The sequence below is a fragment of the Mustela lutreola genome, chromosome 13 (assembly GCF_030435805.1).
Source record: "Mustela lutreola isolate mMusLut2 chromosome 13, mMusLut2.pri, whole genome shotgun sequence".
Lineage (NCBI taxonomy): Eukaryota > Metazoa > Chordata > Mammalia > Carnivora > Mustelidae > Mustela > Mustela lutreola.
In genome coordinates this window covers 71,046,963-71,059,953 of record NC_081302.1, presented here as the reverse complement: position 1 = coordinate 71,059,953, position 12,991 = coordinate 71,046,963, and the positions used below count along the sequence as shown (strand labels likewise).

The 12,991-nt window shown below is 39.6% G+C and overlaps 1 protein-coding gene across 2 annotated transcripts in view; it reads right to left on the bottom strand.

Annotated features, from left to right (window-relative positions):
* STARD13 (StAR related lipid transfer domain containing 13) overlaps positions 1-11,249 on the bottom strand; it is a 522,962-nt gene extending 511,713 nt beyond the window's left edge. For both annotated transcript variants that reach the window (XM_059144444.1, XM_059144447.1), the window contains exon 1: positions 11,079-11,249. The gene's annotated coding sequence lies outside the window, so the exon portion shown is untranslated. The remainder of the gene's footprint in view (positions 1-11,078) is intronic.
* Between the last annotated feature and the right edge of the window lie 1,742 nt (positions 11,250-12,991).

Sequence of the window (12,991 nt, the reverse complement as noted above, 5' to 3'; positions counted from 1 at the left end):
TGTGGGCCATCTCTTAACCTTTAGAGCACCTCCTGAATCTTTAAATGAAACTAATCTATCACAAGGTGGTAAAATTCTAGTCTTCAATAAGATCTAACCTGTCACAGTATAGAGAGGAAGTCCAGTAGATCCCTAACTATCTATAGATAAATTTCCCTGCCCATAATTTCTGAACAGGAAGAGAGAGACACAGAGAGAGAGAGAGAGAGAAGTGGAAAAGGAAGAGCATGGAAGGAGAGCAGGAAGAAGGAAGGCAGATGGGATCTCTCAGATTTCACCAAACGGGAAATGAGAGGCCCATGATTCTAAATTACCTTGAATGAGATCATCAACTTCTGTTGTACTTGCCTAAGCCTCATGCTGCAGCAACTGTTCTTCCGCCATGATAAAGTCTGACCTTGCTCCTCCAATGGGAGCTGGACAGCTTCTAACAGGAAGGGAAGTGTCCAAGTATTGCCTCTACAGGACGAATGGGACCTGGGTTGTTCAAACCCAGAGATAAAACATAAGAATTCTTTGACCCAAGAAATCTCAAGCCCTTTCCACTCAGGACCTGAGAGAAAAAGTGTTGAGGAGGCACTAATTGTTCAACGCTGTACTTCTAACCCACTGCCCTTTCCATCAAGTGAAACTGCCCACGGAGGCTTTTTTGCATTCTACCTGTTTCTTCTTTGTGGCCCATGGTCATGCATAACACAACACCAAGTAAGGATTTAGTAGCAGATCCATTCAATGAGTTTTTACAATAGTTGAGTTTTTGGTGTCATGGTAAGAAAGAACAAAACACCAAGGGTTCCATATAAATAGCACATTTCAGTTGAGGTTTCCTTCTGAGACTTATGGAACTGTGTTGATTTTGCACTAGGTGAAAATTTCCTTTAAGGTATTCCCAGCTTGCTGCCTCTGTTGGGCTTAACAATGTTGTCTCTTGCCTCAAAGAAATCTGACAGACCTGGTTTGAGTGCTGGCATTTTCTTATTCTTGCTGCTGTTTGGAGCAAGTCTGTTGTCCATTTTGAACCTCCAATACCACATTTAAAGTCATCTTACTCCTCTTGACCAAAAAGATAACATGATATTATGTGAAGGACTGTTGATAATCTATGTTGTGAATGTCTGAATGATGAGAATAAAGTAGGGCAAGAGGGGTCCCTGTTATTGGCCAACATTTCAGGGCCAAGCACCAGTCAGTGAATCATCCCACAACACAAACCAGGCTTCTAAGAAGCAAATTCCTGTTTCTTTTTAAGGTCAGTGTTTGATTGTGTTTTACCTACTACTCCTTTTGGACGGGGTTTAAAACAAGAGAATACCTGAACCCCTGGACATTCTAAGCAATTTATGAAAAATCTTCCAAGTAGCAACCCTGTGGCATTTTTCAAGGAGAGTGTGATCCAAAAAGAAAGAAAAGAAAAAAAAAAAGTCAAGAACGTCTGATCTACTACTACAAAACATTCAGGAGGCTATCAAGTTAAGGACAAAAAAAAAAGGAAACCAATACACAGATACTTAATCTTTGGATGGCCAAGAATTAATGGTTACTTGTCTACCTCTAAGTAAGTAATAAGCACATTCAAATTATCTTTTAACCAGAAGCTAAATGAAAACAATATTTTTTCTACCAGCTCCCTTCTCCTGCCAGTTTCTTTGTACTGGTTAATTTTGATGGAAAGACAATGCCTAACAGAACATTTCAGACAATGGAGTAATTACTACTTTGAATATTTTTTCTCTTACAGAAGAAAGTGCTTCTTTATTTTAGCTCTCCTATTTTTCTTTCAATAATGAGGCTAAGTAATGTTTAACCAACTAGAAGCTTGCTGGCTTTCAGAGGAAGCCATTGAGAAAGGACTGATCTGAAATGAGAGAAGAGGGAACCATTAGACTAAAAATAAAATGAATTCCATGCTTTGACTCTCTCCAGGGTTCTCTAGAGTGTCATAACTTATGGTTAATGAGGGTCCCAAGGCGGGAGGTCATAAGTCAACGTCAGTCTCCTGGTTCAGTACAAGCCATTGAGCTAAACATGTCAGTATATTCTGCCCTTGACTGTGGGGACCTGGAATAAACCAAGGCATAAAATAACCTGACTTGCCCCCAAAGGAAGAGAAGTTATTGCTAAAATGAGACTAAGCCATGTGGTAAGGTCTAACCATTCCTTTGACCCCAGGATTTTTGGCAGAATTTCTCAGAATGACATGCCAGTTTCTTAATCTTTAAATGGAGTAAGTCCTTCCTAATCTCTAAATGAAGGAAAATTTATACATCTCCTCCATGAATTTTAGGAGAAATGGCTAGTGCTTCTTGGAATGCACTTGGCACTGTTGTTTTAATGTTACTAATGTGTGGATTGGGAATTACTATATAGAATCACACCATTTATGGGCTGGACATGATCTTAGACATCATGTTAGTGGAGGAATTACTGTACTGAGCTAGAAAAATCCTTGGCAATATTAATAGATCAGTGTGGTTAAGAGCAAGGCATCTGTATCCAGGTTGCTTGGATTTCCATCACTTCACCTCTCTACCTCAGTGACCTCATATGCAAAACAGGGATAATTAAAGTACAAGATTCACAGGATATTGTGGACACTGAAGTGCCTAGCATATCTGTTAAACTAAGTGCTATATAATGTTTGCTTATATTATCAAAGAATTTCACATAATATTAGTTCTATGGTTTAAAATTTGTATGAAACACAAAAGAATTTCCATATGTTTGAAAAGTGGTAAATCATATATATGGGAAACATTAACTATTCAGTTTACACAGTGTTCAGGTAACATTCTTGGACCAGTTGCAATGACTAGAAATAAATTCTCTCTCCTAAAGCCTTTGTCCCAGAATTTGGGAACTAAGATTCATCTATCCATTTAGCATCAATTGAGCACCTACTATGTGCCAGCCACTGCTCTAAGCATTAGAAATACAGCACTGAACAAAAGAGTCAAAAGTACCTGCCCTCATGAAGGTTATAGTCTGATGTTATGAGTACATTTTTTGGTCTATTTTTTTCATCCGAGGTTCAGAGAATCCTCAGCCGACTGCCCAAAGTCACACAGCTAGTCCTAGATCTTGTAGTCCCTTATCGCATCCAACTTTTAAAACGAACCTTGTAGAAACAAAGTAGTGGATTAGACCAGCTTTAAAAGTGTTCAGAAGAGGGGCGTCTGGGTGGCTCAGTGGTTAAAGCTTCTGCCTTCGGCTCAGGTCATGATCCCAGGGTCCTGGGATCGAGCCTTGCATTGGGCTCTCTGCTCAGCAGGGAGCCTGCTTCCTCCTCTCTCTCTGCCTGCCCCTCTGCCTACTTGTGATCTCTGTCTGTCAAATAAATAAATAAAATATTTTTTAAAAAAGTTCAGAAGATGTATTTGCTTGTCAAACTAGCTCATACAGAAACAGAGCAGCCACATAAATACACTGGCTGTTTCACATCTACATCATGTGTCTTCCCAGCTCCTTGGGACCACCACACATCCCCCTCTGCTTCTCTTGTCATGTTCACGACACCATGCCATTTCTGTGACCTCCACTTGGAAAACTCTGAAATAAAATGATGGCATAAGTTCATATTGTGTTTGCTCATCACCTAAGTATAGGAGTTTCTATTCAGTTGTTCACTATTTTTCAAGACAAAATATGTTTTCTACTAATTGTAACTGAAGCTTTTGTTACAAACTAAATTGTAATTAGAAACTGCCTTCTGATTATCACCCAAAACTACTGAAAGCTAAAGTGATGAGTGAGGACAAAATTGATGATGAAGAAAGGAAGATTTTCACCATGGCACTATTAAAGGAGACACAAGCTCATCTTGAGAATTTCAAGCTTTGTACTCTGTTTTAGGCATGCTTCTACACCTGCTGGGATAAAATTCTGTGGTTTTTCTCTCTTTCCCACACTTTCCAGGTTGTAACCTTACATATTCAGAAATATCTTGCCCTCTCAGAACTTATGGAATTAACTTAATTTAAATTTATTTTCATTTTCTTATTTATATAGATATGTACAGGAAACTGGGTAAGTAGGTAGTTAAACATGTAGTTTTAGAGGGCTGTGTGTGTGTGTGCCCATATATCTTCCCAGCTGTTGCATTTCTTCATTTCTAAGGCATCATTCTCTGAGACAGACCATGAGATTTTATACGAAGAAAGAAAAATATCACTCGATTAAACTAAAGTTGCCATCAACTGTAAAATTCATTCCAATTTCTGATATGCAAAAATGTGAAAAGAGCTTGATAACTCTTCACTCTTCATTACATGAAAATAACTCTTCATTACATGAAAAAAAGTTTTTCATGTAATCCATTAAAAAATTATCTTTTTTAATGGATGCTGAATAATTACTGCTCTGAAATACTTTGGACTTAATTGTTTCAAATATCCATCAAAAATGTCCCCTGGGTGGGGGGAGTAAAATGTTAAAACTAAGTCTGCACAAGTTGAAATATTTATAGATGAAATGATGATGTCTTGGATTCAGATCACAAAAATATCTGAGGTGGGCACCATGGGAGTGTACAGATAGAACAAGATTGGCTATGGGTTAATAATAGTTCAAGTTGGATTGCAAGGTACAGGAGGGCTTAGTGTTCTAGTCTCTTAAAATTTCAGAAAAAAAAATTCTCTCTATGAAGTATTAGTAATATAACCTCCCATGAATAGGATTAGGTCTTCTTATATGAAAGAGGTTTATTCTATACTTATGATGATATGTTCCAGTTGGAGACTGTAGAGAATATTCCAGGGACTGTGAGTGATGAGGTGAGTGGAAAGTATGCTCATTGTTACTCCTTCTTCTTTCCAAATACCTTATTTTGTTGAAGCTGTCTGGGTCCTACCTTTTATTATGGTAATAGCTGGCTAGTTCTTATAGTTGTTTCTAGCCCCCAAAACCAATGTGCTACTTTACATCAGTATTTGGTCATCCCCAGAGGGTATACAAGGTTGGTTTGGTATCAAGGATAGTTAAAAGCAGCAACAATAACAATTTAAAATTTAATTGAATTTTCCAGTCACTATGCTAAGTGGTTTACCATGCATGGGTTTATTTAATTCTCAGGACAACCCTAACTTGTTAATACTATTATGATTTTATTTTTACCCATGAAGAAACAGACTGAGAAAACTTAAGTGCATTTCTCAAAGCTGGCAAGTGATGGGGTCTGGATCTAACCCTAAGCCTCTGCTTGAAACCACACTCGGTATTGCCTCCCTTCCAGTGACACTGATTTAAGAACAATGGAAATCACAGCCTGCTGAGGATCACTTGCAGACAAGAACTAAAGAGAGCCTCAAGCCAATAATCAGCAGGTGCAGATGGGTGAAAAGAGCACAGGCTCAAGAAAGCAACTCTTGTAGAAACAAATCAAAAGGAATACAGAAACCTCTCCCAAGTAGATAAACCTAGTCCTAGGAGTGGGACAGGAGGAAGAGACCAGATCATGGATGGTTTGCATTTTCTCCTGAGTCTTTAAATCATTTCAGAGTGCACTCATACTTCATCAAGCCTCTCATGCCTGAGTTTAGCTGGTGTGCTACACATCATCTCCTGAACTTCACATAGTACTTCTAGACTTCCTCAGCTTGCTCCACTCCAGCCAGAATTTTAATGCTCATTAACTGTCATGTTATGAAGAATATTTTCTTTTATGATTCTGTCCCTGCAGGGTCCTAACTGTTCAACCACACTTTGTTAAAAAATCTAATCATTGGGGCACGTGGATGGCTCCGTGGGTTAAGCCTTCGCCTTCGGCTCAGGTCATGATCTCAGGGTCCTAGGATCAAGCTCCGTATCAGGCTCTCTGCTCAGTGGGGAGCCTGCTTCCTCCCTTCTCTCTGCCTGATGCTCTGTCTACTTGTGATCTCTCTCTGTCAAATAAAGAAATAAAATCTTTAAAAAATCTAATCATTATTCTCAATCTTATAGAGTCTCGAAGATATGTCCTGCTAGGTTAAGTACTACCCTCCTCTCCATATTCACTCACAGATGCCTCAGTAACATTGAAATAAATAGATCTTTTGGAGTGGAAATTCTTGAGGTCATCATCTGAATTGACCCATCATTTGGACTCCAGGATTTGAGGGTAGTTCAAGGATGAGATGTGTACTCAGAAGCAACCGAAGTCATACCAGGGATGAAACAATGATGAATAGCTTGTACTAGAGCTAGGGTCTGGTGTAGCATTTTCCACTTGCACTCCTCCCCTATGCTTCTAAAAATGTCACCAAAAATCACATCAACTTCTTTGTCTATATCACATGGAATTTACCATCAACCCAAATCCTAAAGTCTTATTTTATAAGTACAGGTTCTTCCAAAGAGTACTTTAGCATTTACCTTTATGTCAAAGTAAATAATCTTATACTTACCCCTGTTAAACAGTCTAGGGAAATTTAGATCGTTATTCCAACCTATTAAGGTTGTTTGTTTGGATTTCGATGATGTCAACACACTAATGTATTAATTCCTTTTGGCTTTATATCCAGAAACCTGTTTAACATACATTTATCCAAAACACTGACAAAAGTATTTATTAGGATAGGACTAAGAACAGAGTGTTTTATAAACCATCAGACACTCCCCCGCCAGTTGCTAAGAAGCACCCTGTAAGTACGTTCATTCAACCAGTTAATAATCTGCTTAATTGCATTAACTCAGCTCATATTTCTTAATCTTGTCTCCAATTATATCATGAAGAAATTACACAATGCCCCACAGAAGCTCATGAGCATTTTGTCTGTTGCATTTCCTTGAACTATTGTTTCCTTCTAATTTGGCCAGATTTAATTTCGCTAAAAGCAATTTGACAAAAAGCAATTTGGTCAAGAAGACAATTTTCTCAAAACAATGATCTAGATAAAGAAGAATAATGCCAATCAGTGTGGTTTCAAAGTTGGTCATTTTTGTGTACCATTGGATAGAGTTGTGATCCATTTTGTACTTTATATATTTTGTCAATATTTTGTTTTTTTCTCAATAGTTTGACTTTTTAAAATTTCTAATTCATTTCCATCCAGTTGTTCCTATCAAGCATTGCTTATAATGCAGACTAACTGAAACAATATACTGTAGCAATTAATTAGAAGAATGCAAGTGTCCAAAAACTGATGGATTTTTAAAAAATATGCTAAATTCCAAATACCATATGGTAGGTAAAATATCATATGTAGTCATAGGAAATGCATAGGGAAGGCCGTCATACATTAATGTGCAGTCATTCGTTGACACTATTAAGTGGGATCATCTTTAAAAATTTGTTCTGGTTTGCATTATAATTTTCCATAATAAGTATATGTTGCTTAAAAACTCTAAAATAATACATAAATCACAACTGTAGCAAATTGTTCCATCACTCTAGTCATTTCGAGTATTTAGCTCCTTTTGTTGGATTCTTGTTCCCTAAGCAATTCCTTAACCGTTAAAACTTTTCACAGTGTAAAACTTTTCACTGTGTAAACACAGTGTTTGAAGATGAATTCTGGAAACTGTGAAGTGTTTAAAGATACTAAAAGTGCTATAAAGCCGTCCCATGCTTTATCACTCATACTTGAATGTAAAATGATGGAAGATACTAATTTTTAACTGATTTGTTGTGTTGGCCAATTTGCTTTTGACCAGATTACTTTTGGCTAAATACACACTACCGTCTATCAAGCCAGTAATACATTAGGGGGGAAAATGCGACTATCCTGATGATTTCCCTTTAAGTGAATCTACCCTGGTTTCCAGGGATCCAGTGGCATTTCCTTTGAATACTCTGCAAACCCTTCCTTTAATCATCCATTTTAGAGGGGCGCGTGGGTGGCTCAGTGGGTTAAACCTTTGCCTTCAGCTCAGGTCATGATCCCAGGGTCCTGGGATCAAGCCCTTCATTGGGCTCTCTGCTCAGCGGAAAGCCTGCTTCCCCCTCTCTCTCTGCTGGCCTCTCTGCCTACTTGTGATCTCTCTCTGTCAAATAAAAAAATAAAATCTTAAAAAAAAAAATCCATTTTAGAATCTTGCCAGCTTGGGAAAGTTTAGCAGTAGGTGTAAGTTCTTTTTGAAACTGTCTGAAGACACCAATTAGGAATAACCTCCTACTCAGAAATATATGTTGATAAACACAGCTCAAAGGCTGTCCAAGCACCCCTGTTCCGAGTACTTTACACTGACCTATTCTCAAGGAAATTGCTCAATTTCCTCACCCTCCCATGTCCCTACAGAATGAATTCAAGAGTATGACATACATTTAATATTCTCCCAGTCCGTAGTTTTCTCATGTTATTTTCTCTTGACCCATCTTACTGTTATTACTATTATTTTAAAAATCAGTGTGTTCCAGGGGCTGTAATTGCTGCTCTTCCCTCTTGGTCTATACTTAGGGCTGTCTGCGAGGGAAGGTACACAGGAGTCACCAAAAGCTCCTGTGAGTTGCTAGCTAACTCTTCTTGAGCCTTCTAAGTGCTGCTTCAGGAAATAGGTGATAGTTTGCACTTTATATGAATTTGTGTAATGTACCGTATTACATAAAACAAAATATTTAAATTATTTTCTATCTTCTGTGTAAAAGGATCCAGTCAGGATCATTAAATTTTAGGTTGTTGTCTTAGCCTTCCTAGGGTTTGTTTAAAACAAAATAATCACATGTCTCTCTGTGTTTGTTCAATAGACTTCTGTGCCTGTGGAATCTCAGTGAAAACCTACAGAATGACTGAAGGAATGTGTTTCAGATGGGTTGTGAAATCTTCACAGCTAATTTCCTCCTCCTTCATTCAGTAAAGAATGAAAAGTAAGAATAACAAAAATAAAGGAAACTATTAGCTCTAGAGACAAATGAGGCTAACATGTGCGTTCTAGAATGGTGGAGATTTTCTCAGGGTTTGGTTGTTAGAATGATAGAGAATTCTTATTCCTAGCTCCTATATTTCTAGTGCCTTTGTCTACCTTTTGGGAACTGCCATGTAAGCATTTCTATCTGAGCACAACTATGAGGAAAAGACCCAGCATCGTCAAAGATGAAAAACACAAGAACCTGAGTGAATCTTTCAATGGAGAGATGTCATCTTGGATAAAAGAAAAAGCGAAATCTTGAAAAAAAAAAAAATTCTGGTCTCTGGTTAGGTCCTTTTTTCCTGAACTGCCAGAGGCAATACATTTTACCTCTGTTTCCGCCCATTCCCCCCGCTCCCTGCCACCTCCTTTTTTGTTCTTTTAAATTTTATTAGAACAAGAAAAAGAATTCCAGCTCTGAGTTAGGGTCCAGTTAATGAAGCTAACACACTGCCTAAATATTTATTCTCATGTTTGGGGTACTTGGATTGCAGATGTGTAGAGATGTTTTGGAGTTAAAAATATCTTTCTGTGAGGCAATGGCACACTGGAATGCTAATCCAAGTCCACTGCTTATCCTTCTGAGACTAGCATCCTGGGTGTCCTGGCTGCAATAAGTAAACAACCCCAGCCTCATTTCCTTAGGAATCTTCACCTTTTTTTTTTGCTTGAGCTGTCTTAAAAATGTGTGCCGAGACTAGCAAGAAATGGAACAACAAGAGGAGAAGAAAAATCCTCAGATGGCCACTCTTGGTTCCAGAGATCCCCACACTGTGTGCGTGGTGGGGAAATTTTCTTCTCCCCAGACCAAAGGTAGCTTCCACATTCTGGTCCTTGGAGTGAATGAGTACCTCGCCTCAACTGTGTGCAGCTAATCAGTAATGCGGTTCAAAGGGTAGATGCATGGAAATACCTGGACCCAGGTGAGGTGGCTTAGTCCTGGAAGGGAGAAAGCCTGGGGGAGGGGAGATGACATCCAGGCCAGCACCCCCCCATCCACTACTGCTCCTTCACACTTTAGGTGGGGTGTCCTAGCCCCCCTGGGCCTCACCTTCTCAGCCTATAAACTGGAGGCAACCTGTGTCACAGGACTATGACTTGGGGGCTGATAGATCAAGGTAAACCACTCTCCAGAGTGAGAAAAACAACTATAAGCAAGACTCTGAATGCTCGGTGTGGAAGCACGTTGGTGCTGACTGTGAGAAGGGCACCGGAAGGGACTTGGAGACTTCAGGGGAAGTTTAAGATGCCCACAGGAACTTAATCCCCAAGGAAGAGATAAAGGCAAAGTAGGAACGTAGGAGAAACATCTGGACAAAGATTTAAAAGAAACAGTGTGAATACCGGGTAGGTATTCTCCTGAATGGTCTCCAGAACACAGAAAGAAGATTTAGTTAGCATCATTTCTCCCTACAACAGAAAGATCTTTTACAGTGATGCCCTCTTAGAAATAGATTATTTACAGAACTATAGGCAAAGCCTTGGAATCTGGTCAAACTTGAGCAAAAACATTAAAAGTTCTTGTAAATTTCCACAAAAAGATTGGATTTCATGAACATGAGATACATAACTGCCTTACATGTTGTTGAACTTGCTCTGCATCATTTTATGTCTGACAAACCACTGGTTCCTAGTCTGCACTGTACTAAACTTCCAAATTCCCGATTTAGTTGGCCACATTCACAAGGACCTGGTCTGTGCACAGCACACCTGTCCCCAGCAGATTTCCCAGGTCTTGCAGAGCAGCACTAACACAATGGTGGCAACGGGTTTCTCTAATCCCCTCCTGGGCCTTAGCAAGCACCCTGCCACACCTAAAGACCCACAGACCTGGACTGACATTTGGTTGCAATTCCACCAGGCTTTTCTCTCTACAAGAATTAATCCTGCGCACACATCCATTTTCAAGTCGCAAAGATAATTTGATTCTGTTTTAAAGGACACTGATTATTCTGAAAACAGAGAGAAAACCCAGCCCATCCTGGACACTTCCATACAAGTTGAAAAGTAAAACAAATCGACATGATTATTTCATTTTGGAAGAATTTTTTTCTTATTTTAAGCAGTGGCTTGCGGCTTGTGTGTGTGTGTGCTTGTGTGTGTGCACGCGCGCGTGTGTTTGACAGTGAGCTGTTATTCTTAAAGGCAGCAGGAAAGCGGCATGTTAAAGTTTCACATTAAACAACAAAGAGTTTCAAGGAACGTCCTTAAATTACATTCACAGTTTCAAAGTTCAAGAAATGTGACAGAGCGCTGCTTACCTTACAACGTCAGATCCCAAGAGGTCTTTGAGTCTAAAGCAGTACATCGTATGTGCAGGATTTATTTTCTTGCACAGAAGTCTAATCTGTCATAGCACCCAGCTCACCGGGAGGAACCAACCTCCTGCTCCCGAACACCAATGAGAGGACCAGAGGAGCACATGTGGGAAGTGGCTTCCCTGGGAGCCTGTCACACACAGTCTGCACATGCTCTCTGAGACAGAGGTGCCAAGTCAACCTTGGCTTGAGGCTCACAAAGCACCTCATTGTGAGGTCCCGGCCAAGGCTTGGGGGAAGGAAAGGGTTATAAAAAACGGGCTAGAGCCAATCTGTAGTTTTCATGCTTTTGTTGGGAGGGGCCTCTCATTCATTAAAAATAGAAAGAATTATTTTTCTGTTAGCTTCCCAGGGAACAAGTAAGACTTGTAACAACTCACCAACAGGTTGAGATAAGAGGACAAGCTTATCTCTCGGAACTCTGCTATGCTCCCGGCTGGTGTGAAGGAAGGCTCTGTGGTGAAAACTCCATCTCACCTCTCAGAAAAGTGTCTACTCCCTAAGAACTGACAGGATGTTTTATCGGAAGGAAGTTCACAATTATGAGTATATAATAATCTGTGTTAACCAGGCCCCACCAAGCTCAAAGATAAAATGAAAATCTCCTGCATCTGTGTCATGAAATCCATCTGTGACACTGACATGATATTTCAAGTGGGCTTTCCGCATCAAGCTCACCAGAAGTCATCGTGAAAAGGAAGTGCATATCCTCTTGTGGGACATAAGCGTACAAGGACCAGAAAAACATTTGCTTTTACTTTCACAGCCACCTGCTACAATGTGCCACAGAAAAGAAAAGAGGTATTGGGTGAAAAAAAAATGCTAAAACGAACAACCCTCTTCCAAAATCCATATGGTAAGACTTGAGCCATGATTACTCTGGGCTCAGAGTCTGATGTCATTTGGCTTTTCCGCAGCACTTGCTAGGACTCTAGCCTGAAGCAGTCAATGGTGACCAGTTGCTTCTGGGTGTAAAGAAGAGAGAAAGACAGCACCTTGGAGTAGAGAGTGGGGCAAAAAGACCTATGTTCAAGCTCTGGATCTGGTTATACAACCAACTTTAAGCCCTGGAAAATCTTGAGGTCTCTCTGGATCTCAGTTTCATTTTCTGAGAAATGAAGGACTTGGGCTAGTAGTTCAGGAAATGCAAAAACTCAAAGTTCAGTTCACTTGGTGGGCTAAGGGCAGGTGGAAAACACAGGTCTCTATTTTGGAAGTAGCTATTAGCCCACAACAAATATTCCTAATTCGTTATGGGATGAATCATGCCAAATCTTCGGACTTTTCAAAAGAAGCTAGAAGTTCAGATTTTTATGTGAACTCTAAGTTTTATAAATCTCCTTGCTCAAAATGTTTAATGAACACCAAGCAAAATCTATCTGCTAGTTAAATCTGCCCTGCAGGCTGCCAATTTGGGGCTTATAGACCAGATGGTGTTGAGTCTTATCCTGCTAGAAAATGAATGATCCAGGGAAGTTAGTCTCTAGAGAAACTTTCGACAGGCTCAGCAGTCAAGACAGGACTGAAAGAAGAGGGTGCCTAGTACTTCTTTGGTGAAATTGGGGATCTCACCCCCCTACTTCATGGTGGTGATCAAGACTGATTACCTTACATGGCCGATTTTCTTTGGCTAGGACTGGTGTGGAATTTATGAGATCATTAGCATTCTAAGAATCTGATAAGTGAAAAATGGCAGAAGAACGCATACAGGGTAAAGAAAAAAAATATTGTTCCAGTAATATAAAAACCAACCGGATGCAATGCTCCAAGTCTTACCTCAAGACTGAAATACTGAAAGTAAAAGCAAAAGCTCTAATAGGGTTTATGATAAGTAGCTACGTTAAGTTGAGAGAAAG